Source organism: Sardina pilchardus, chromosome 10 (genome assembly GCF_963854185.1).
Source record: "Sardina pilchardus chromosome 10, fSarPil1.1, whole genome shotgun sequence".
NCBI lineage: Eukaryota > Metazoa > Chordata > Actinopteri > Clupeiformes > Clupeidae > Sardina > Sardina pilchardus.
This window is the reverse complement of record NC_085003.1, coordinates 31,906,606-31,920,862: the sequence shown is the minus strand read 5'-3', so window position 1 is coordinate 31,920,862 and position 14,257 is coordinate 31,906,606. Positions and strand designations below refer to the sequence as shown.

At 50.8% G+C, this 14,257-nt stretch overlaps 1 protein-coding gene and 68 non-coding genes across 70 annotated transcripts in view; 68 read left to right on the top strand and 1 right to left on the bottom strand.

The window, feature by feature from the left end:
• si:dkey-71d15.2 (SH3 domain-containing kinase-binding protein 1) overlaps positions 1–14,257 on the bottom strand; it is a 64,789-nt gene that overhangs the window by 17,809 nt on the left and 32,723 nt on the right. The gene's annotated exons all lie outside the window — the stretch shown is intronic.
• Positions 78–170, top strand: trnai-uau (transfer RNA isoleucine (anticodon UAU)). The gene is given in 2 exon segments: positions 78–115; positions 135–170. It is a non-coding gene; the product is annotated as a tRNA-Ile (tRNA).
• Positions 263–355, top strand: trnai-uau (transfer RNA isoleucine (anticodon UAU)). The gene is given in 2 exon segments: positions 263–300; positions 320–355. It is a non-coding gene; the product is annotated as a tRNA-Ile (tRNA).
• trnai-uau (transfer RNA isoleucine (anticodon UAU)) lies at positions 448–540 on the top strand. The gene is given in 2 exon segments: positions 448–485; positions 505–540. It is a non-coding gene; the product is annotated as a tRNA-Ile (tRNA).
• On the top strand, positions 819–911 carry trnai-uau (transfer RNA isoleucine (anticodon UAU)). The gene is given in 2 exon segments: positions 819–856; positions 876–911. It is a non-coding gene; the product is annotated as a tRNA-Ile (tRNA).
• trnai-uau (transfer RNA isoleucine (anticodon UAU)) lies at positions 1,004–1,096 on the top strand. Its single transcript is given in 2 exon segments — positions 1,004–1,041; positions 1,061–1,096. It is a non-coding gene; the product is annotated as a tRNA-Ile (tRNA).
• Positions 1,375–1,467, top strand: trnai-uau (transfer RNA isoleucine (anticodon UAU)). Its single transcript is given in 2 exon segments — positions 1,375–1,412; positions 1,432–1,467. It is a non-coding gene; the product is annotated as a tRNA-Ile (tRNA).
• Positions 1,560–1,652, top strand: trnai-uau (transfer RNA isoleucine (anticodon UAU)). The gene is given in 2 exon segments: positions 1,560–1,597; positions 1,617–1,652. It is a non-coding gene; the product is annotated as a tRNA-Ile (tRNA).
• On the top strand, positions 1,745–1,837 carry trnai-uau (transfer RNA isoleucine (anticodon UAU)). Its single transcript is given in 2 exon segments — positions 1,745–1,782; positions 1,802–1,837. It is a non-coding gene; the product is annotated as a tRNA-Ile (tRNA).
• Positions 1,930–2,022, top strand: trnai-uau (transfer RNA isoleucine (anticodon UAU)). The gene is given in 2 exon segments: positions 1,930–1,967; positions 1,987–2,022. It is a non-coding gene; the product is annotated as a tRNA-Ile (tRNA).
• On the top strand, positions 2,115–2,207 carry trnai-uau (transfer RNA isoleucine (anticodon UAU)). Its single transcript is given in 2 exon segments — positions 2,115–2,152; positions 2,172–2,207. It is a non-coding gene; the product is annotated as a tRNA-Ile (tRNA).
• On the top strand, positions 2,300–2,392 carry trnai-uau (transfer RNA isoleucine (anticodon UAU)). Its single transcript is given in 2 exon segments — positions 2,300–2,337; positions 2,357–2,392. It is a non-coding gene; the product is annotated as a tRNA-Ile (tRNA).
• On the top strand, positions 2,485–2,577 carry trnai-uau (transfer RNA isoleucine (anticodon UAU)). The gene is given in 2 exon segments: positions 2,485–2,522; positions 2,542–2,577. It is a non-coding gene; the product is annotated as a tRNA-Ile (tRNA).
• On the top strand, positions 2,670–2,762 carry trnai-uau (transfer RNA isoleucine (anticodon UAU)). The gene is given in 2 exon segments: positions 2,670–2,707; positions 2,727–2,762. It is a non-coding gene; the product is annotated as a tRNA-Ile (tRNA).
• Positions 2,855–2,947, top strand: trnai-uau (transfer RNA isoleucine (anticodon UAU)). Its single transcript is given in 2 exon segments — positions 2,855–2,892; positions 2,912–2,947. It is a non-coding gene; the product is annotated as a tRNA-Ile (tRNA).
• trnai-uau (transfer RNA isoleucine (anticodon UAU)) lies at positions 3,040–3,132 on the top strand. The gene is given in 2 exon segments: positions 3,040–3,077; positions 3,097–3,132. It is a non-coding gene; the product is annotated as a tRNA-Ile (tRNA).
• trnai-uau (transfer RNA isoleucine (anticodon UAU)) lies at positions 3,225–3,317 on the top strand. The gene is given in 2 exon segments: positions 3,225–3,262; positions 3,282–3,317. It is a non-coding gene; the product is annotated as a tRNA-Ile (tRNA).
• trnai-uau (transfer RNA isoleucine (anticodon UAU)) lies at positions 3,410–3,502 on the top strand. The gene is given in 2 exon segments: positions 3,410–3,447; positions 3,467–3,502. It is a non-coding gene; the product is annotated as a tRNA-Ile (tRNA).
• trnai-uau (transfer RNA isoleucine (anticodon UAU)) lies at positions 3,781–3,873 on the top strand. The gene is given in 2 exon segments: positions 3,781–3,818; positions 3,838–3,873. It is a non-coding gene; the product is annotated as a tRNA-Ile (tRNA).
• On the top strand, positions 3,966–4,058 carry trnai-uau (transfer RNA isoleucine (anticodon UAU)). Its single transcript is given in 2 exon segments — positions 3,966–4,003; positions 4,023–4,058. It is a non-coding gene; the product is annotated as a tRNA-Ile (tRNA).
• trnai-uau (transfer RNA isoleucine (anticodon UAU)) lies at positions 4,337–4,429 on the top strand. The gene is given in 2 exon segments: positions 4,337–4,374; positions 4,394–4,429. It is a non-coding gene; the product is annotated as a tRNA-Ile (tRNA).
• trnai-uau (transfer RNA isoleucine (anticodon UAU)) lies at positions 4,708–4,800 on the top strand. Its single transcript is given in 2 exon segments — positions 4,708–4,745; positions 4,765–4,800. It is a non-coding gene; the product is annotated as a tRNA-Ile (tRNA).
• On the top strand, positions 4,893–4,985 carry trnai-uau (transfer RNA isoleucine (anticodon UAU)). Its single transcript is given in 2 exon segments — positions 4,893–4,930; positions 4,950–4,985. It is a non-coding gene; the product is annotated as a tRNA-Ile (tRNA).
• On the top strand, positions 5,078–5,170 carry trnai-uau (transfer RNA isoleucine (anticodon UAU)). The gene is given in 2 exon segments: positions 5,078–5,115; positions 5,135–5,170. It is a non-coding gene; the product is annotated as a tRNA-Ile (tRNA).
• trnai-uau (transfer RNA isoleucine (anticodon UAU)) lies at positions 5,263–5,355 on the top strand. Its single transcript is given in 2 exon segments — positions 5,263–5,300; positions 5,320–5,355. It is a non-coding gene; the product is annotated as a tRNA-Ile (tRNA).
• On the top strand, positions 5,448–5,540 carry trnai-uau (transfer RNA isoleucine (anticodon UAU)). Its single transcript is given in 2 exon segments — positions 5,448–5,485; positions 5,505–5,540. It is a non-coding gene; the product is annotated as a tRNA-Ile (tRNA).
• On the top strand, positions 5,633–5,725 carry trnai-uau (transfer RNA isoleucine (anticodon UAU)). Its single transcript is given in 2 exon segments — positions 5,633–5,670; positions 5,690–5,725. It is a non-coding gene; the product is annotated as a tRNA-Ile (tRNA).
• Positions 5,818–5,910, top strand: trnai-uau (transfer RNA isoleucine (anticodon UAU)). Its single transcript is given in 2 exon segments — positions 5,818–5,855; positions 5,875–5,910. It is a non-coding gene; the product is annotated as a tRNA-Ile (tRNA).
• Positions 6,003–6,095, top strand: trnai-uau (transfer RNA isoleucine (anticodon UAU)). The gene is given in 2 exon segments: positions 6,003–6,040; positions 6,060–6,095. It is a non-coding gene; the product is annotated as a tRNA-Ile (tRNA).
• Positions 6,188–6,280, top strand: trnai-uau (transfer RNA isoleucine (anticodon UAU)). Its single transcript is given in 2 exon segments — positions 6,188–6,225; positions 6,245–6,280. It is a non-coding gene; the product is annotated as a tRNA-Ile (tRNA).
• trnai-uau (transfer RNA isoleucine (anticodon UAU)) lies at positions 6,373–6,465 on the top strand. The gene is given in 2 exon segments: positions 6,373–6,410; positions 6,430–6,465. It is a non-coding gene; the product is annotated as a tRNA-Ile (tRNA).
• Positions 6,558–6,650, top strand: trnai-uau (transfer RNA isoleucine (anticodon UAU)). Its single transcript is given in 2 exon segments — positions 6,558–6,595; positions 6,615–6,650. It is a non-coding gene; the product is annotated as a tRNA-Ile (tRNA).
• On the top strand, positions 6,743–6,835 carry trnai-uau (transfer RNA isoleucine (anticodon UAU)). The gene is given in 2 exon segments: positions 6,743–6,780; positions 6,800–6,835. It is a non-coding gene; the product is annotated as a tRNA-Ile (tRNA).
• trnai-uau (transfer RNA isoleucine (anticodon UAU)) lies at positions 7,114–7,206 on the top strand. Its single transcript is given in 2 exon segments — positions 7,114–7,151; positions 7,171–7,206. It is a non-coding gene; the product is annotated as a tRNA-Ile (tRNA).
• Positions 7,299–7,391, top strand: trnai-uau (transfer RNA isoleucine (anticodon UAU)). The gene is given in 2 exon segments: positions 7,299–7,336; positions 7,356–7,391. It is a non-coding gene; the product is annotated as a tRNA-Ile (tRNA).
• Positions 7,484–7,576, top strand: trnai-uau (transfer RNA isoleucine (anticodon UAU)). The gene is given in 2 exon segments: positions 7,484–7,521; positions 7,541–7,576. It is a non-coding gene; the product is annotated as a tRNA-Ile (tRNA).
• trnai-uau (transfer RNA isoleucine (anticodon UAU)) lies at positions 7,855–7,947 on the top strand. The gene is given in 2 exon segments: positions 7,855–7,892; positions 7,912–7,947. It is a non-coding gene; the product is annotated as a tRNA-Ile (tRNA).
• On the top strand, positions 8,040–8,132 carry trnai-uau (transfer RNA isoleucine (anticodon UAU)). The gene is given in 2 exon segments: positions 8,040–8,077; positions 8,097–8,132. It is a non-coding gene; the product is annotated as a tRNA-Ile (tRNA).
• trnai-uau (transfer RNA isoleucine (anticodon UAU)) lies at positions 8,225–8,317 on the top strand. Its single transcript is given in 2 exon segments — positions 8,225–8,262; positions 8,282–8,317. It is a non-coding gene; the product is annotated as a tRNA-Ile (tRNA).
• Positions 8,410–8,502, top strand: trnai-uau (transfer RNA isoleucine (anticodon UAU)). Its single transcript is given in 2 exon segments — positions 8,410–8,447; positions 8,467–8,502. It is a non-coding gene; the product is annotated as a tRNA-Ile (tRNA).
• trnai-uau (transfer RNA isoleucine (anticodon UAU)) lies at positions 8,595–8,687 on the top strand. Its single transcript is given in 2 exon segments — positions 8,595–8,632; positions 8,652–8,687. It is a non-coding gene; the product is annotated as a tRNA-Ile (tRNA).
• On the top strand, positions 8,780–8,872 carry trnai-uau (transfer RNA isoleucine (anticodon UAU)). Its single transcript is given in 2 exon segments — positions 8,780–8,817; positions 8,837–8,872. It is a non-coding gene; the product is annotated as a tRNA-Ile (tRNA).
• trnai-uau (transfer RNA isoleucine (anticodon UAU)) lies at positions 8,965–9,057 on the top strand. The gene is given in 2 exon segments: positions 8,965–9,002; positions 9,022–9,057. It is a non-coding gene; the product is annotated as a tRNA-Ile (tRNA).
• trnai-uau (transfer RNA isoleucine (anticodon UAU)) lies at positions 9,336–9,428 on the top strand. The gene is given in 2 exon segments: positions 9,336–9,373; positions 9,393–9,428. It is a non-coding gene; the product is annotated as a tRNA-Ile (tRNA).
• Positions 9,521–9,613, top strand: trnai-uau (transfer RNA isoleucine (anticodon UAU)). Its single transcript is given in 2 exon segments — positions 9,521–9,558; positions 9,578–9,613. It is a non-coding gene; the product is annotated as a tRNA-Ile (tRNA).
• Positions 9,706–9,798, top strand: trnai-uau (transfer RNA isoleucine (anticodon UAU)). Its single transcript is given in 2 exon segments — positions 9,706–9,743; positions 9,763–9,798. It is a non-coding gene; the product is annotated as a tRNA-Ile (tRNA).
• Positions 10,077–10,169, top strand: trnai-uau (transfer RNA isoleucine (anticodon UAU)). The gene is given in 2 exon segments: positions 10,077–10,114; positions 10,134–10,169. It is a non-coding gene; the product is annotated as a tRNA-Ile (tRNA).
• On the top strand, positions 10,262–10,354 carry trnai-uau (transfer RNA isoleucine (anticodon UAU)). Its single transcript is given in 2 exon segments — positions 10,262–10,299; positions 10,319–10,354. It is a non-coding gene; the product is annotated as a tRNA-Ile (tRNA).
• trnai-uau (transfer RNA isoleucine (anticodon UAU)) lies at positions 10,447–10,539 on the top strand. The gene is given in 2 exon segments: positions 10,447–10,484; positions 10,504–10,539. It is a non-coding gene; the product is annotated as a tRNA-Ile (tRNA).
• Positions 10,632–10,724, top strand: trnai-uau (transfer RNA isoleucine (anticodon UAU)). Its single transcript is given in 2 exon segments — positions 10,632–10,669; positions 10,689–10,724. It is a non-coding gene; the product is annotated as a tRNA-Ile (tRNA).
• Positions 10,817–10,909, top strand: trnai-uau (transfer RNA isoleucine (anticodon UAU)). The gene is given in 2 exon segments: positions 10,817–10,854; positions 10,874–10,909. It is a non-coding gene; the product is annotated as a tRNA-Ile (tRNA).
• trnai-uau (transfer RNA isoleucine (anticodon UAU)) lies at positions 11,002–11,094 on the top strand. Its single transcript is given in 2 exon segments — positions 11,002–11,039; positions 11,059–11,094. It is a non-coding gene; the product is annotated as a tRNA-Ile (tRNA).
• On the top strand, positions 11,187–11,279 carry trnai-uau (transfer RNA isoleucine (anticodon UAU)). The gene is given in 2 exon segments: positions 11,187–11,224; positions 11,244–11,279. It is a non-coding gene; the product is annotated as a tRNA-Ile (tRNA).
• trnai-uau (transfer RNA isoleucine (anticodon UAU)) lies at positions 11,372–11,464 on the top strand. Its single transcript is given in 2 exon segments — positions 11,372–11,409; positions 11,429–11,464. It is a non-coding gene; the product is annotated as a tRNA-Ile (tRNA).
• Positions 11,557–11,649, top strand: trnai-uau (transfer RNA isoleucine (anticodon UAU)). Its single transcript is given in 2 exon segments — positions 11,557–11,594; positions 11,614–11,649. It is a non-coding gene; the product is annotated as a tRNA-Ile (tRNA).
• On the top strand, positions 11,742–11,834 carry trnai-uau (transfer RNA isoleucine (anticodon UAU)). Its single transcript is given in 2 exon segments — positions 11,742–11,779; positions 11,799–11,834. It is a non-coding gene; the product is annotated as a tRNA-Ile (tRNA).
• trnai-uau (transfer RNA isoleucine (anticodon UAU)) lies at positions 11,927–12,019 on the top strand. The gene is given in 2 exon segments: positions 11,927–11,964; positions 11,984–12,019. It is a non-coding gene; the product is annotated as a tRNA-Ile (tRNA).
• trnai-uau (transfer RNA isoleucine (anticodon UAU)) lies at positions 12,112–12,204 on the top strand. The gene is given in 2 exon segments: positions 12,112–12,149; positions 12,169–12,204. It is a non-coding gene; the product is annotated as a tRNA-Ile (tRNA).
• trnai-uau (transfer RNA isoleucine (anticodon UAU)) lies at positions 12,297–12,389 on the top strand. The gene is given in 2 exon segments: positions 12,297–12,334; positions 12,354–12,389. It is a non-coding gene; the product is annotated as a tRNA-Ile (tRNA).
• trnai-uau (transfer RNA isoleucine (anticodon UAU)) lies at positions 12,482–12,574 on the top strand. The gene is given in 2 exon segments: positions 12,482–12,519; positions 12,539–12,574. It is a non-coding gene; the product is annotated as a tRNA-Ile (tRNA).
• trnai-uau (transfer RNA isoleucine (anticodon UAU)) lies at positions 12,667–12,759 on the top strand. The gene is given in 2 exon segments: positions 12,667–12,704; positions 12,724–12,759. It is a non-coding gene; the product is annotated as a tRNA-Ile (tRNA).
• On the top strand, positions 12,852–12,944 carry trnai-uau (transfer RNA isoleucine (anticodon UAU)). The gene is given in 2 exon segments: positions 12,852–12,889; positions 12,909–12,944. It is a non-coding gene; the product is annotated as a tRNA-Ile (tRNA).
• trnai-uau (transfer RNA isoleucine (anticodon UAU)) lies at positions 13,037–13,129 on the top strand. The gene is given in 2 exon segments: positions 13,037–13,074; positions 13,094–13,129. It is a non-coding gene; the product is annotated as a tRNA-Ile (tRNA).
• Positions 13,222–13,314, top strand: trnai-uau (transfer RNA isoleucine (anticodon UAU)). The gene is given in 2 exon segments: positions 13,222–13,259; positions 13,279–13,314. It is a non-coding gene; the product is annotated as a tRNA-Ile (tRNA).
• On the top strand, positions 13,407–13,499 carry trnai-uau (transfer RNA isoleucine (anticodon UAU)). Its single transcript is given in 2 exon segments — positions 13,407–13,444; positions 13,464–13,499. It is a non-coding gene; the product is annotated as a tRNA-Ile (tRNA).
• On the top strand, positions 13,592–13,684 carry trnai-uau (transfer RNA isoleucine (anticodon UAU)). The gene is given in 2 exon segments: positions 13,592–13,629; positions 13,649–13,684. It is a non-coding gene; the product is annotated as a tRNA-Ile (tRNA).
• On the top strand, positions 13,777–13,869 carry trnai-uau (transfer RNA isoleucine (anticodon UAU)). Its single transcript is given in 2 exon segments — positions 13,777–13,814; positions 13,834–13,869. It is a non-coding gene; the product is annotated as a tRNA-Ile (tRNA).
• On the top strand, positions 13,962–14,054 carry trnai-uau (transfer RNA isoleucine (anticodon UAU)). The gene is given in 2 exon segments: positions 13,962–13,999; positions 14,019–14,054. It is a non-coding gene; the product is annotated as a tRNA-Ile (tRNA).
• On the top strand, positions 14,147–14,239 carry trnai-uau (transfer RNA isoleucine (anticodon UAU)). Its single transcript is given in 2 exon segments — positions 14,147–14,184; positions 14,204–14,239. It is a non-coding gene; the product is annotated as a tRNA-Ile (tRNA).

Below are 14,257 nucleotides of genomic sequence, written 5' to 3'. Positions count from 1 at the left end.
TGGCTTCTATCCCGTTCAGTCTTGAACAGTGCAGAATGATACCTCCGATTTGTTTGTCCTGCAGCACATTGCGTGTGGCTCCAGTGGCGCATTCGGTCAGCGCGCGGTACTTATAAGACAGTTCCAGCAGAGCAATGCCGAGGTTGTGAGTTCGAGCCTCACCTGGAACATACTCTTTAGGAAATTGGCTTCTATCGCGTTCAGTCTTGAACAGTGCAGAATGATACCTCCGATTTGTTTGTCCTGCAGCACATTGCGTGTGGCTCCAGTGGCGCAATCGGTCAGCGCGCGGTACTTATAACACAGTTCCAGCAGAGCAATGCCGAGGTTGTGAGTTCGAGCCTCACCTGGAGCATACTCTTTATGAAATTGGCTTCTATCGCGTTCAGTCTTGAACAGTGCAGAATGATACCTCCGATTTGTTTGTCCTGCAGCACATTGCGTCTGGCTCCAGTGGCGCATTCGGTCAGCGCGCGGTACTTATAAGACAGTTCCAGCAGAGCAATGCCGAGGTTGTGAGTTCGAGCCTCACCTGTAGCATACTCTTTAGGAAATTGGCTTCTATTGAAGCCTTGTATTGAACAGTGCAGAATGATACCTCCGATTTGTTTGTCCTGCAGCATATTGCGTGTGGCTCCAGTGGCGCGATCGGTCAGTGCGCGTTACTTATGAGACATTTTCAGCAGAGCAATGCTGAGGTTGTGAGTTCGAGCCTCACCTGGAGCATACTCTTTAGGAAATTGGCTTCTATCGCGTTCAGTGATGAACAGTGCAGAATGATACCTCCGATTTGTGTGTCCTGCAGCACATTGCGTGTGGCTCCAGTGGCGCAATCGGTCAGTGCGCGGTACTTATAAGACAGTTCCAGCAGAGCAATGCCGAGGTTGTGAGTTCGAGCCTCACCTGGAGCATACTCTTTATGAAATTGGCTTCTATCCCGTTCAGTCTTGAACAGTGCAGAATGATACCTCCGATTTGTTTGTCCTGCAGCACATTGCGTGTGGCTCCAGTGGCGCATTCGGTCAGCGCGCGGTACTTATAAGACAGTTCCAGCAGAGCAATGCCGAGGTTGTGAGTTCGAGCCTCACCTGGAGCATACTCTTTAGGAAATTGGCTTCTATCGCGTTCAGTCTTGAACAGTGCAGAATGATACCTCCGATTTGTTTGTCCTGCAGCATATTGCGTGTGGCTCCAGTGGCGCGATCGGTCAGTGCGCGGTACTTATGAGACAGTTCCAGCAGAGCAATGCCGAGGTTGTGAGTTCGAGCCTCACCTGTAGCATACTGTTTAGGAAATTGGCTTCTATTGAAGCCTTGTATTGAACAGTGCAGAATGATACCTCCGATTTGTTTGTCCTGCAGCATATTGCGTGTGGCTCCAGTGGCGCGATCGGTCAGTGCGCGGTACTTATGAGACAGTTTCAGCAGAGCAATGCCGAGGTTGTGAGTTCGAGCCTCACCTGGAGCATACCCTTTAGAAAATTGGCTTCTATCGCGTTCATTGTTGAACAGTGCAGAATGATACCTCTGATTTGTTTGCCCTGCAGCACATTGCGTGCGGCTCCAGTGGCGCAATCGGTCAGCGCGCGGTACTTATAAGACAGTTCCAGCAGAGCAATGCCGAGGTTGTGAGTTCGAGCCTCACCTGGAGCATACTCTTTATGAAATTGGCTTCTATCGCGTTCAGTCTTGAACAGTGCAGAATGATACCTCCGATTTGTTTGTCCTGCAGCACATTGCGTGCGGCTCCAGTGGCGCAATCGGTCAGCGCGCGGTACTTATAAGACAGTTCCAGCAGAGCAATGCCGAGGTTGTGAGTTCGAGCCTCACCTGGAGCATACTCTTTATGAAATTGGCTTCTATCGCGTTCAGTCTTGAACAGTGCAGAATGATACCTCCGATTTGTTTGTCCTGCAGCACATTGCGTGCGGCTCCAGTGGCGCAATCGGTCAGCGCGCGGTACTTATAAGACAGTTCCAGCAGAGCAATGCCGAGGTTGTGAGTTCGAGCCTCACCTGGAGCATACTCTTTATGAAATTGGCTTCTATCGCGTTCAGTCTTGAACAGTGCAGAATGATACCTCCGATTTGTTTGTCCTGCAGCACATTGTGTGCGGCTCCAGTGGCGCAATCGGTCAGCGCGCGGTACTTATAAGACAGTTCCAGCAGAGCAATGCCGAGGTTGTGACTTCGAGCCTCACCTGGAGCATACTCTTTAGGAAATTGGCTTCTATCGCGTTCAGTCTTCAACAGTGCAGAATGATACCTCCGATTTGCTTGTCCTGCAGCACATTGCTTGTGGCTCCAGTGGCGCAATCGGTCAGCGCGCGGTACTTATAAGACAGTTCCAGCAGAGCAATGCCGAGGTTGTGAGTTCGAGCCTCACCTGGAGCATACTCTTTATGAAATTGGCTTCTATCGCGTTCAGTCTTGAACAGTGCAGAATGATACCTCCGATTTGTTTGTCCTGCAGCACATTGCGTGTGGCTCCAGTGGCGCAATCGGTCAGCGCGCGGTACTTATAAGACAGTTCCAGCAGAGCAATGCCGAGGTTGTGACTTCGAGCCTCACCTGGAGCATACTCTTTAGGAAATTGGCTTCTATCGCGTTCAGTGATGAACAGTGCAGAATGATACCTCCGATTTGTTTGTCCTGCAGCACATTGCGTGCGGCTCCAGTGGCGCAATCGGTCAGCGCGCGGTACTTATAAGACAGTTCCAGCAGAGCAATGCCGAGGTTGTGAGTTCGAGCCTCACCTGGAGCATACTCTTTAGGAAATTGGCTTCTATCGCGTTCAGTCTTGAACAGTGCAGAATGATACCTCCGATTTGCTTGTCCTGCAGCACATTGCTTGTGGCTCCAGTGGCGCAATCGGTCAGCGCGCGGTACTTATAAGACAGTTCCAGCAGAGCAATGCCGAGGTTGTGAGTTCGAGCCTCACCTGGAGCATACTCTTTATGAAATTGGCTTCTATCCCGTTCAGTCTTGAACAGTGCAGAATGATACCTCCGATTTGTTTGTCCTGCAGCACATTGCGTGTGGCTCCAGTGGCGCATTCGGTCAGCGCGCGGTACTTATAAGACAGTTCCAGCAGAGCAATGCCGAGGTTGTGAGTTCGAGCCTCACCTGGAACATACTCTTTAGGAAATTGGCTTCTATCGCGTTCAGTCTTGAACAGTGCAGAATGATACCTCCGATTTGTTTGTCCTGCAGCACATTGCGTGTGGCTCCAGTGGCGCAATCGGTCAGCGCGCGGTACTTATAACACAGTTCCAGCAGAGCAATGCCGAGGTTGTGAGTTCGAGCCTCACCTGGAGCATACTCTTTATGAAATTGGCTTCTATCGCGTTCAGTCTTGAACAGTGCAGAATGATACCTCCGATTTGTTTGTCCTGCAGCACATTGCGTCTGGCTCCAGTGGCGCATTCGGTCAGCGCGCGGTACTTATAAGACAGTTCCAGCAGAGCAATGCCGAGGTTGTGAGTTCGAGCCTCACCTGTAGCATACTCTTTAGGAAATTGGCTTCTATTGAAGCCTTGTATTGAACAGTGCAGAATGATACCTCCGATTTGTTTGTCCTGCAGCATATTGCGTGTGGCTCCAGTGGCGCGATCGGTCAGTGCGCGTTACTTATGAGACATTTTCAGCAGAGCAATGCTGAGGTTGTGAGTTCGAGCCTCACCTGGAGCATACTCTTTAGGAAATTGGCTTCTATCGCGTTCAGTGATGAACAGTGCAGAATGATACCTCCGATTTGTGTGTCCTGCAGCACATTGCGTGTGGCTCCAGTGGCGCAATCGGTCAGTGCGCGGTACTTATAAGACAGTTCCAGCAGAGCAATGCCGAGGTTGTGAGTTCGAGCCTCACCTGGAGCATACTCTTTATGAAATTGGCTTCTATCCCCTTCAGTCTTGAACAGTGCAGAATGATACCTCCGATTTGTTTGTCCTGCAGCACATTGCGTGTGGCTCCAGTGGCGCAATCGGTCAGCGCGCGGTACTTATAAGACAGTTCCAGCAGAGCAATGCCGAGGTTGTGAGTTCGAGCCTCACCTGGAGCATACTCTTTATGAAATTGGCTTCTATCGCGTTCAGTCTTGAACAGTGCAGAATGATACCTCCGATTTGTTTGTCCTGCAGCATATTGCGTGTGGCTCCAGTGGCGCGATCGGTCAGTGCGCGGTACTTATGAGACAGTTCCAGCAGAGCAATGCCGAGGTTGTGAGTTCGAGCCTCACCTGTAGCATACTGTTTAGGAAATTGGCTTCTATTGAAGCCTTGTATTGAACAGTGCAGAATGATACCTCCGATTTGTTTGTCCTGCAGCACATTGCGTGTGGCTCCAGTGGCGCATTCGGTCAGCGCGCGGTACTTATAAGACAGTTCCAGCAGAGCAATGCCGAGGTTGTGAGTTCGAGCCTCACCTGGAGCATACTCTTTAGGAAATTGGCTTCTATCGCGTTCAGTCTTGAACAGTGCAGAATGATACCTCCGATTTGTTTGTCCTGCAGCATATTGCGTGTGGCTCCAGTGGCGCGATCGGTCAGTGCGCGGTACTTATGAGACAGTTCCAGCAGAGCAATGCCGAGGTTGTGAGTTCGAGCCTCACCTGTAGCATACTGTTTAGGAAATTGGCTTCTATTGAAGCCTTGTATTGAACAGTGCAGAATGATACCTCCGATTTGTTTGTCCTGCAGCATATTGCGTGTGGCTCCAGTGGCGCGATCGGTCAGTGCGCGGTACTTATGAGACAGTTTCAGCAGAGCAATGCCGAGGTTGTGAGTTCGAGCCTCACCTGGAGCATACCCTTTAGAAAATTGGCTTCTATCGCGTTCATTGTTGAACAGTGCAGAATGATACCTCTGATTTGTTTGCCCTGCAGCACATTGCGTGGGGCTCCAGTGGCGCAATCGGTCAGCGCGCGGTACTTATAAGACAGTTCCAGCAGAGCAATGCCGAGGTTGTGAGTTCGAGCCTCACCTGGAGCATACTCTTTAGAAAATTGGCTTCTATCGCGTTCATTGTTGAACAGTGCAGAATGATACCTCCGATTTGTTTGTCCTGCAGCACATTGCGTGCGGCTCCAGTGGCGCAATCGGTCAGCGCGCGGTACTTATAAGACAGTTCCAGCAGAGCAATGCCGAGGTTGTGAGTTCGAGCCTCACCTGGAGCATACTCTTTATGAAATTGGCTTCTATCGCGTTCAGTCTTGAACAGTGCAGAATGATACCTCCGATTTGTTTGTCCTGCAGCACATTGCGTGCGGCTCCAGTGGCGCAATCGGTCAGCGCGCGGTACTTATAAGACAGTTCCAGCAGAGCAATGCCGAGGTTGTGAGTTCGAGCCTCACCTGGAGCATACTCTTTATGAAATTGGCTTCTATCGCGTTCAGTCTTGAACAGTGCAGAATGATACCTCCGATTTGTTTGTCCTGCAGCACATTGTGTGCGGCTCCAGTGGCGCAATCGGTCAGCGCGCGGTACTTATAAGACAGTTCCAGCAGAGCAATGCCGAGGTTGTGACTTCGAGCCTCACCTGGAGCATACTCTTTAGGAAATTGGCTTCTATCGCGTTCAGTCTTCAACAGTGCAGAATGATACCTCCGATTTGCTTGTCCTGCAGCACATTGCTTGTGGCTCCAGTGGCGCAATCGGTCAGCGCGCGGTACTTATAAGACAGTTCCAGCAGAGCAATGCCGAGGTTGTGAGTTCGAGCCTCACCTGGAGCATACTCTTTATGAAATTGGCTTCTATCGCGTTCAGTCTTGAACAGTGCAGAATGATACCTCCGATTTGTTTGTCCTGCAGCACATTGCGTGTGGCTCCAGTGGCGCAATCGGTCAGCGCGCGGTACTTATAAGACAGTTCCAGCAGAGCAATGCCGAGGTTGTGACTTCGAGCCTCACCTGGAGCATACTCTTTAGGAAATTGGCTTCTATCGCGTTCAGTGATGAACAGTGCAGAATGATACCTCCGATTTGTTTGTCCTGCAGCACATTGCGTGCGGCTCCAGTGGCGCAATCGGTCAGCGCGCGGTACTTATAAGACAGTTCCAGCAGAGCAATGCCGAGGTTGTGAGTTCGAGCCTCACCTGGAGCATACTCTTTAGGAAATTGGCTTCTATCGCGTTCAGTCTTGAACAGTGCAGAATGATACCTCCGATTTGCTTGTCCTGCAGCACATTGCTTGTGGCTCCAGTGGCGCAATCGGTCAGCGCGCGGTACTTATAAGACAGTTCCAGCAGAGCAATGCCGAGGTTGTGAGTTCGAGCCTCACCTGGAGCATACTCTTTATGAAATTGGCTTCTATCCCGTTCAGTCTTGAACAGTGCAGAATGATACCTCCGATTTGTTTGTCCTGCAGCACATTGCGTGTGGCTCCAGTGGCGCATTCGGTCAGCGCGCGGTACTTATAAGACAGTTCCAGCAGAGCAATGCCGAGGTTGTGAGTTCGAGCCTCACCTGGAACATACTCTTTAGGAAATTGGCTTCTATCGCGTTCAGTCTTGAACAGTGCAGAATGATACCTCCGATTTGTTTGTCCTGCAGCACATTGCGTGTGGCTCCAGTGGCGCAATCGGTCAGCGCGCGGTACTTATAACACAGTTCCAGCAGAGCAATGCCGAGGTTGTGAGTTCGAGCCTCACCTGGAGCATACTCTTTATGAAATTGGCTTCTATCGCGTTCAGTCTTGAACAGTGCAGAATGATACCTCCGATTTGTTTGTCCTGCAGCACATTGCGTCTGGCTCCAGTGGCGCATTCGGTCAGCGCGCGGTACTTATAAGACAGTTCCAGCAGAGCAATGCCGAGGTTGTGAGTTCGAGCCTCACCTGTAGCATACTCTTTAGGAAATTGGCTTCTATTGAAGCCTTGTATTGAACAGTGCAGAATGATACCTCCGATTTGTTTGTCCTGTAGCATATTGCGTGTGGCTCCAGTGGCGCGATCGGTCAGTGCGCGTTACTTATGAGACATTTTCAGCAGAGCAATGCTGAGGTTGTGAGTTCGAGCCTCACCTGGAGCATACTCTTTAGGAAATTGGCTTCTATCGCGTTCAGTGATGAACAGTGCAGAATGATACCTCCGATTTGTGTGTCCTGCAGCACATTGCGTGTGGCTCCAGTGGCGCAATCGGTCAGTGCGCGGTACTTATAAGACAGTTCCAGCAGAGCAATGCCGAGGTTGTGAGTTCGAGCCTCACCTGGAGCATACTCTTTATGAAATTGGCTTCTATCCCGTTCAGTCTTGAACAGTGCAGAATGATACCTCCGATTTGTTTGTCCTGCAGCACATTGCGTGTGGCTCCAGTGGCGCAATCGGTCAGCGCGCGGTACTTATAAGACAGTTCCAGCAGAGCAATGCCGAGGTTGTGAGTTCGAGCCTCACCTGGAGCATACTCTTTATGAAATTGGCTTCTATCCCGTTCAGTCTTGAACAGTGCAGAATGATACCTCCGATTTGTTTGTCCTGCAGCACATTGCGTGTGGCTCCAGTGGCGCATTCGGTCAGCGCGCGGTACTTATAAGACAGTTCCAGCAGAGCAATGCCGAGGTTGTGAGTTCGAGCCTCACCTGGAGCATACTCTTTAGGAAATTGGCTTCTATCGCGTTCAGTCTTGAACAGTGCAGAATGATACCTCCGATTTGTTTGTCCTGCAGCATATTGCGTGTGGCTCCAGTGGCGCGATCGGTCAGTGCGCGGTACTTATGAGACAGTTCCAGCAGAGCAATGCCGAGGTTGTGAGTTCGAGCCTCACCTGTAGCATACTGTTTAGGAAATTGGCTTCTATTGAAGCCTTGTATTGAACAGTGCAGAATGATACCTCCGATTTGTTTGTCCTGCAGCATATTGCGTGTGGCTCCAGTGGCGCGATCGGTCAGTGCGCGGTACTTATGAGACAGTTTCAGCAGAGCAATGCCGAGGTTGTGAGTTCGAGCCTCACCTGGAGCATACTCTTTATGAAATTGGCTTCTATCGCGTTCAGTCTTGAACAGTGCAGAATGATACCTCCGATTTGTTTGTCCTGCAGCACATTGCGTGTGGCTCCAGTGGCGCAATCGGTCAGCGCGCGGTACTTATAAGACAGTTCCAGCAGAGCAATGCCGAGGTTGTGACTTCGAGCCTCACCTGGAGCATACTCTTTAGGAAATTGGCTTCTATCGCGTTCAGTGATGAACAGTGCAGAATGATACCTCCGATTTGTTTGTCCTGCAGCACATTGCGTGCGGCTCCAGTGGCGCAATCGGTCAGCGCGCGGTACTTATAAGACAGTTCCAGCAGAGCAATGCCGAGGTTGTGAGTTCGAGCCTCACCTGGAGCATACTCTTTAGGAAATTGGCTTCTATCGCGTTCAGTCTTGAACAGTGCAGAATGATACCTCCGATTTGCTTGTCCTGCAGCACATTGCTTGTGGCTCCAGTGGCGCAATCGGTCAGCGCGCGGTACTTATAAGACAGTTCCAGCAGAGCAATGCCGAGGTTGTGAGTTCGAGCCTCACCTGGAGCATACTCTTTATGAAATTGGCTTCTATCCCGTTCAGTCTTGAACAGTGCAGAATGATACCTCCGATTTGTTTGTCCTGCAGCACATTGCGTGTGGCTCCAGTGGCGCATTCGGTCAGCGCGCGGTACTTATAAGACAGTTCCAGCAGAGCAATGCCGAGGTTGTGAGTTCGAGCCTCACCTGGAACATACTCTTTAGGAAATTGGCTTCTATCGCGTTCAGTCTTGAACAGTGCAGAATGATACCTCCGATTTGTTTGTCCTGCAGCACATTGCGTGTGGCTCCAGTGGCGCAATCGGTCAGCGCGCGGTACTTATAACACAGTTCCAGCAGAGCAATGCCGAGGTTGTGAGTTCGAGCCTCACCTGGAGCATACTCTTTATGAAATTGGCTTCTATCGCGTTCAGTCTTGAACAGTGCAGAATGATACCTCCGATTTGTTTGTCCTGCAGCACATTGCGTCTGGCTCCAGTGGCGCATTCGGTCAGCGCGCGGTACTTATAAGACAGTTCCAGCAGAGCAATGCCGAGGTTGTGAGTTCGAGCCTCACCTGTAGCATACTCTTTAGGAAATTGGCTTCTATTGAAGCCTTGTATTGAACAGTGCAGAATGATACCTCCGATTTGTTTGTCCTGTAGCATATTGCGTGTGGCTCCAGTGGCGCGATCGGTCAGTGCGCGTTACTTATGAGACATTTTCAGCAGAGCAATGCTGAGGTTGTGAGTTCGAGCCTCACCTGGAGCATACTCTTTAGGAAATTGGCTTCTATCGCGTTCAGTGATGAACAGTGCAGAATGATACCTCCGATTTGTGTGTCCTGCAGCACATTGCGTGTGGCTCCAGTGGCGCAATCGGTCAGTGCGCGGTACTTATAAGACAGTTCCAGCAGAGCAATGCCGAGGTTGTGAGTTCGAGCCTCACCTGGAGCATACTCTTTATGAAATTGGCTTCTATCCCGTTCAGTCTTGAACAGTGCAGAATGATACCTCCGATTTGTTTGTCCTGCAGCACATTGCGTGTGGCTCCAGTGGCGCAATCGGTCAGCGCGCGGTACTTATAAGACAGTTCCAGCAGAGCAATGCCGAGGTTGTGAGTTCGAGCCTCACCTGGAGCATACTCTTTATGAAATTGGCTTCTATCCCGTTCAGTCTTGAACAGTGCAGAATGATACCTCCGATTTGTTTGTCCTGCAGCACATTGCGTGTGGCTCCAGTGGCGCATTCGGTCAGCGCGCGGTACTTATAAGACAGTTCCAGCAGAGCAATGCCGAGGTTGTGAGTTCGAGCCTCACCTGGAGCATACTCTTTAGGAAATTGGCTTCTATCGCGTTCAGTCTTGAACAGTGCAGAATGATACCTCCGATTTGTTTGTCCTGCAGCATATTGCGTGTGGCTCCAGTGGCGCGATCGGTCAGTGCGCGGTACTTATGAGACAGTTCCAGCAGAGCAATGCCGAGGTTGTGAGTTCGAGCCTCACCTGTAGCATACTGTTTAGGAAATTGGCTTCTATTGAAGCCTTGTATTGAACAGTGCAGAATGATACCTCCGATTTGTTTGTCCTGCAGCATATTGCGTGTGGCTCCAGTGGCGCGATCGGTCAGTGCGCGGTACTTATGAGACAGTTTCAGCAGAGCAATGCCGAGGTTGTGAGTTCGAGCCTCACCTGGAGCATACCCTTTAGAAAATTGGCTTCTATCGCGTTCATTGTTGAACAGTGCAGAATGATACCTCTGATTTGTTTGCCCTGCAGCACATTGCGTGGGGCTCCAGTGGCGCAATCGGTCAGCGCGCGGTACTTATAAGACAGTTCCAGCAGAGCAATGCCGAGGTTGTGAGTTCGAGCCTCACCTGGAGCATACTCTTTAGAAAATTGGCTTCTATCGCGTTCATTGTTGAACAGTGCAGAATGATACCTCCGATTTGTTTGTCCTGCAGCACATTGCGTGCGGCTCCAGTGGCGCAATCGGTCAGCGCGCGGTACTTATAAGACAGTTCCAGCAGAGCAATGCCGAGGTTGTGAGTTCGAGCCTCACCTGGAGCATACTCTTTATGAAATTGGCTTCTATCGCGTTCAGTCTTGAACAGTGCAGAATGATACCTCCGATTTGTTTGTCCTGCAGCACATTGCGTGCGGCTCCAGTGGCGCAATCGGTCAGCGCGCGGTACTTATAAGACAGTTCCAGCAGAGCAATGCCGAGGTTGTGAGTTCGAGCCTCACCTGGAGCATACTCTTTATGAAATTGGCTTCTATCGCGTTCAGTCTTGAACAGTGCAGAATGATACCTCCGATTTGTTTGTCCTGCAGCACATTGTGTGCGGCTCCAGTGGCGCAATCGGTCAGCGCGCGGTACTTATAAGACAGTTCCAGCAGAGCAATGCCGAGGTTGTGACTTCGAGCCTCACCTGGAGCATACTCTTTAGGAAATTGGCTTCTATCGCGTTCAGTCTTCAACAGTGCAGAATGATACCTCCGATTTGCTTGTCCTGCAGCACATTGCTTGTGGCTCCAGTGGCGCAATCGGTCAGCGCGCGGTACTTATAAGACAGTTCCAGCAGAGCAATGCCGAGGTTGTGAGTTCGAGCCTCACCTGGAGCATACTCTTTATGAAATTGGCTTCTATCGCGTTCAGTCTTGAACAGTGCAGAATGATACCTCCGATTTGTTTGTCCTGCAGCACATTGCGTGTGGCTCCAGTGGCGCAATCGGTCAGCGCGCGGTACTTATAAGACAGTTCCAGCAGAGCAATGCCGAGGTTGTGACTTCGAGCCTCACCTGGAGCATACTCTTTAGGAAATTGGCTTCTATCGCGTTCAGTGATGAACAGTGCAGAATGATACCTCCGATTTGTTTGTCCTGCAGCACATTGCGTGCGGCTCCAGTGGCGCAATCGGTCAGCGCGCGGTACTTATAAGACAGTTCCAGCAGAGCAATGCCGAGGTTGTGAGTTCGAGCCTCACCTGGAGCATACTCTTTAGGAAATTGGCTTCTATCGCGTTCAGTCTTGAACAGTGCAGAATGATACCTCCGATTTGCTTGTCCTGCAGCACATTGCTTGTGGCTCCAGTGGCGCAATCGGTCAGCGCGCGGTACTTATAAGACAGTTCCAGTAGAGCAATGCCGAGGTTGTGAGTAAGAGCCTCACCTGGAGCATACTCTTTAGGAAATTGGCTTCTATCGCGTTCAGTCTTGAACAGTGCAGAATGATTCCTCCGATTTGTTTGTCCTGCAGCACATTGCGTGTGGCTCCAGTGGCGCAATCGGTCAGCGCGGGGTACTTATAAGACAGTTCCAGCAGAGCAATGCCGAGGTTGTGAGTTCGAGCCTCACCTGGAGCATACTCTTTATGAAATTGGCTTCTATCGCGTTCAGTCTTGAACAGTGCAGAATGATACCTCCGATTTGTTTGCCCTGCAGCACATTGCGTGTGGCTCCAGTGGCGCAATCGGTCAGCGCGCGGTACTTATAAGACAGTTCCAGCAGAGCAATGCCGAGGTTGTGAGTTCGAGCCTCACCTGGAGCATACTCTTTAGGAAATTGGCTTCTATCGCGTTCAGTCTTGAACAGTGCAGAATGATACCTCCGATTTGTTTGCCGTGCAGCACATTGTGTGTGGCTCCAGTGGCGCAATCGGTCAGCGCGCGGTACTTATAAGACAGTTCCAGCAGAGCAATGCCGAGGTTGTGAGTTCGAGCCTCACCTGGAGCATACTCTTTAGGAAATTGGCTTCTATCGCGTTCAGTGTTGAACAGTGCAGAATGATACCTCCGATTTGTTTGCCCTGCAGCACATTGCGTGTGGCTCCAGTGGCGCAATCGGTCAGCGCGCGGTACTTATAAGACAGTTCCAGCAGAGCAATGCTGAGGTTGTGAGTTCGAGCCTCACCTGGAGCATACTCTTTATGAAATTGGCTTCTATCGCTTTCGGTCTTGAACAGTGCAGAATGATACCTCCGATTTGTTTGTCCTGCAGCACATTGCGTGTGGCTCCAGTGGCGCAATCGGTCAGCGCGCGGTACTTATAAGACAGTTCCAGCAGAGCAATGCCGAGGTTGTGAGTTCGAGCCTCACCTGGAGCATACTCTTTATGAAATTGGCTTCTATCGCGTTCAGTCTTGAACAGTGCAGAATGATACCTCCGATTTGTTTGTCCTGCAGCACATTGCGTGTGGCTCCAGTGGCGCAATCGGTCAGCGAGCGGTACTTATAAGACAGTTCCAGCAGAGCAATGCCGAGGTTGTGAGTTCGAGCCTCACCTGGAGCATACTCTTTATGAAATTGGCTTCTATCGCGTTCAGTGTTGAACAGTGCACAATGATACCTCCGATTTGTTTGTCCTGCAGCACATTGCGTGTGGCTCCAGTGGCGCAATCGGTCAGCGCGCGGTACTTATAAGACAGTTCCAGCAGAGCAATGCCGAGGTTGTGAATTCGAGCCTCACCTGGAGCATACTCTTTATGAAATTGGCTTCTATCGCCTTCAGGCTTGAACAGTGCAGAATGATACCTCCGATTTGTTTGTCCTGCAGCACGTTGCGTCTGGCTCCAGTGGCGCAATCGGTCAGCGCGCGGTACTTATAAGACAGTTCCAGCAGAGCAATGCCGAGGTTGTGAGTTCGAGCCTCACCTGGAGCATACTCTTAAGGAAATTGGCTTCTATCGCGTTCAGGCTTGAACAGTGCAGAATGATACCTCCGATTTGTTTGTCCTGCAGCACATTGCGTGTGGCTCCAGTGGCGCAATCGGTCAGCGCGCGGTACTTATAAGACAGTTCCAGCAGAGCAATGCCGAGGTTGTGAGTTCGAGCCTCACCTGGAGCAAACTCTTTATGAAATTGGCTTCTATCGCGTTCAGTCTTGAACAGTGCAGAATGATACCTCCGATTTGTTTGTCCTGCAGCACATTGCGTGTGGCTCCAGTGGCGCAATCGGTCAGCGCGCGGTACTTATAAGACAGTTCCAGCAGAGCAATGCCGAGGTTGTGAGTTCGAGCCTCACCTGGAGCATACTCTTTAGGAAATTGGCTTCTATCGCGTTCAGTGTTGAACAGTGCAGAATGATACCTCCGATTTGTTTGTCCTGCAGCACATTGCGTTTGGCTCCAGTGGCGCAATCGGTCAGCGCGCGGTACTTATAAGACAGTTCCAGCAGAGCAATGCCGAGGTTGTGAATTCGAGCCTCACCTGGAGCATACTCTTTATGAAATTGGCTTCTATCGCGTTCAGGCTTGAACAGTGCAGAATGATACCTCCGATTTGTTTGTCCTGCAGCACATTGCGTCTGGCTCCAGTGGCGCAATCGGTCAGCGCGCGGTACTTATAAGACAGTTCCAGCAGAGCAATGCCGAGGTTGTGAGTTCGAGCCTCACCTGGAGCATACTCTTAATGAAATTGGCTTCTATCGCGTTCAGGCTTGAACAGTGCAGAATGATACCTCCGATTTGTTTGTCCTGCAGCACATTGCGTGTGGCTCCAGTGGCGCAATCGGTCAGCGCGCGGTACTTATAAGACAGTTCCAGCAGAGCAATGCCGAGGTTGTGAATTCGAGCCTCACCTGGAGCATACTCTTTATGAAATTGGCTTCTATCGCCTTCAGGCTTGAACAGTGCAGAATGATACCTCCGATTTGTTTGTCCTGCAGCACGTTGCGTCTGGCTCCAGTGGCGCAATCGGTCAGCGCGCGGTACTTATAAGACAGTTCCAGCAGAGCAATGCCGAGGTTGTGAGTTCGAGCCTCACCTGGAGCATACTCTTAAGGAAATTGG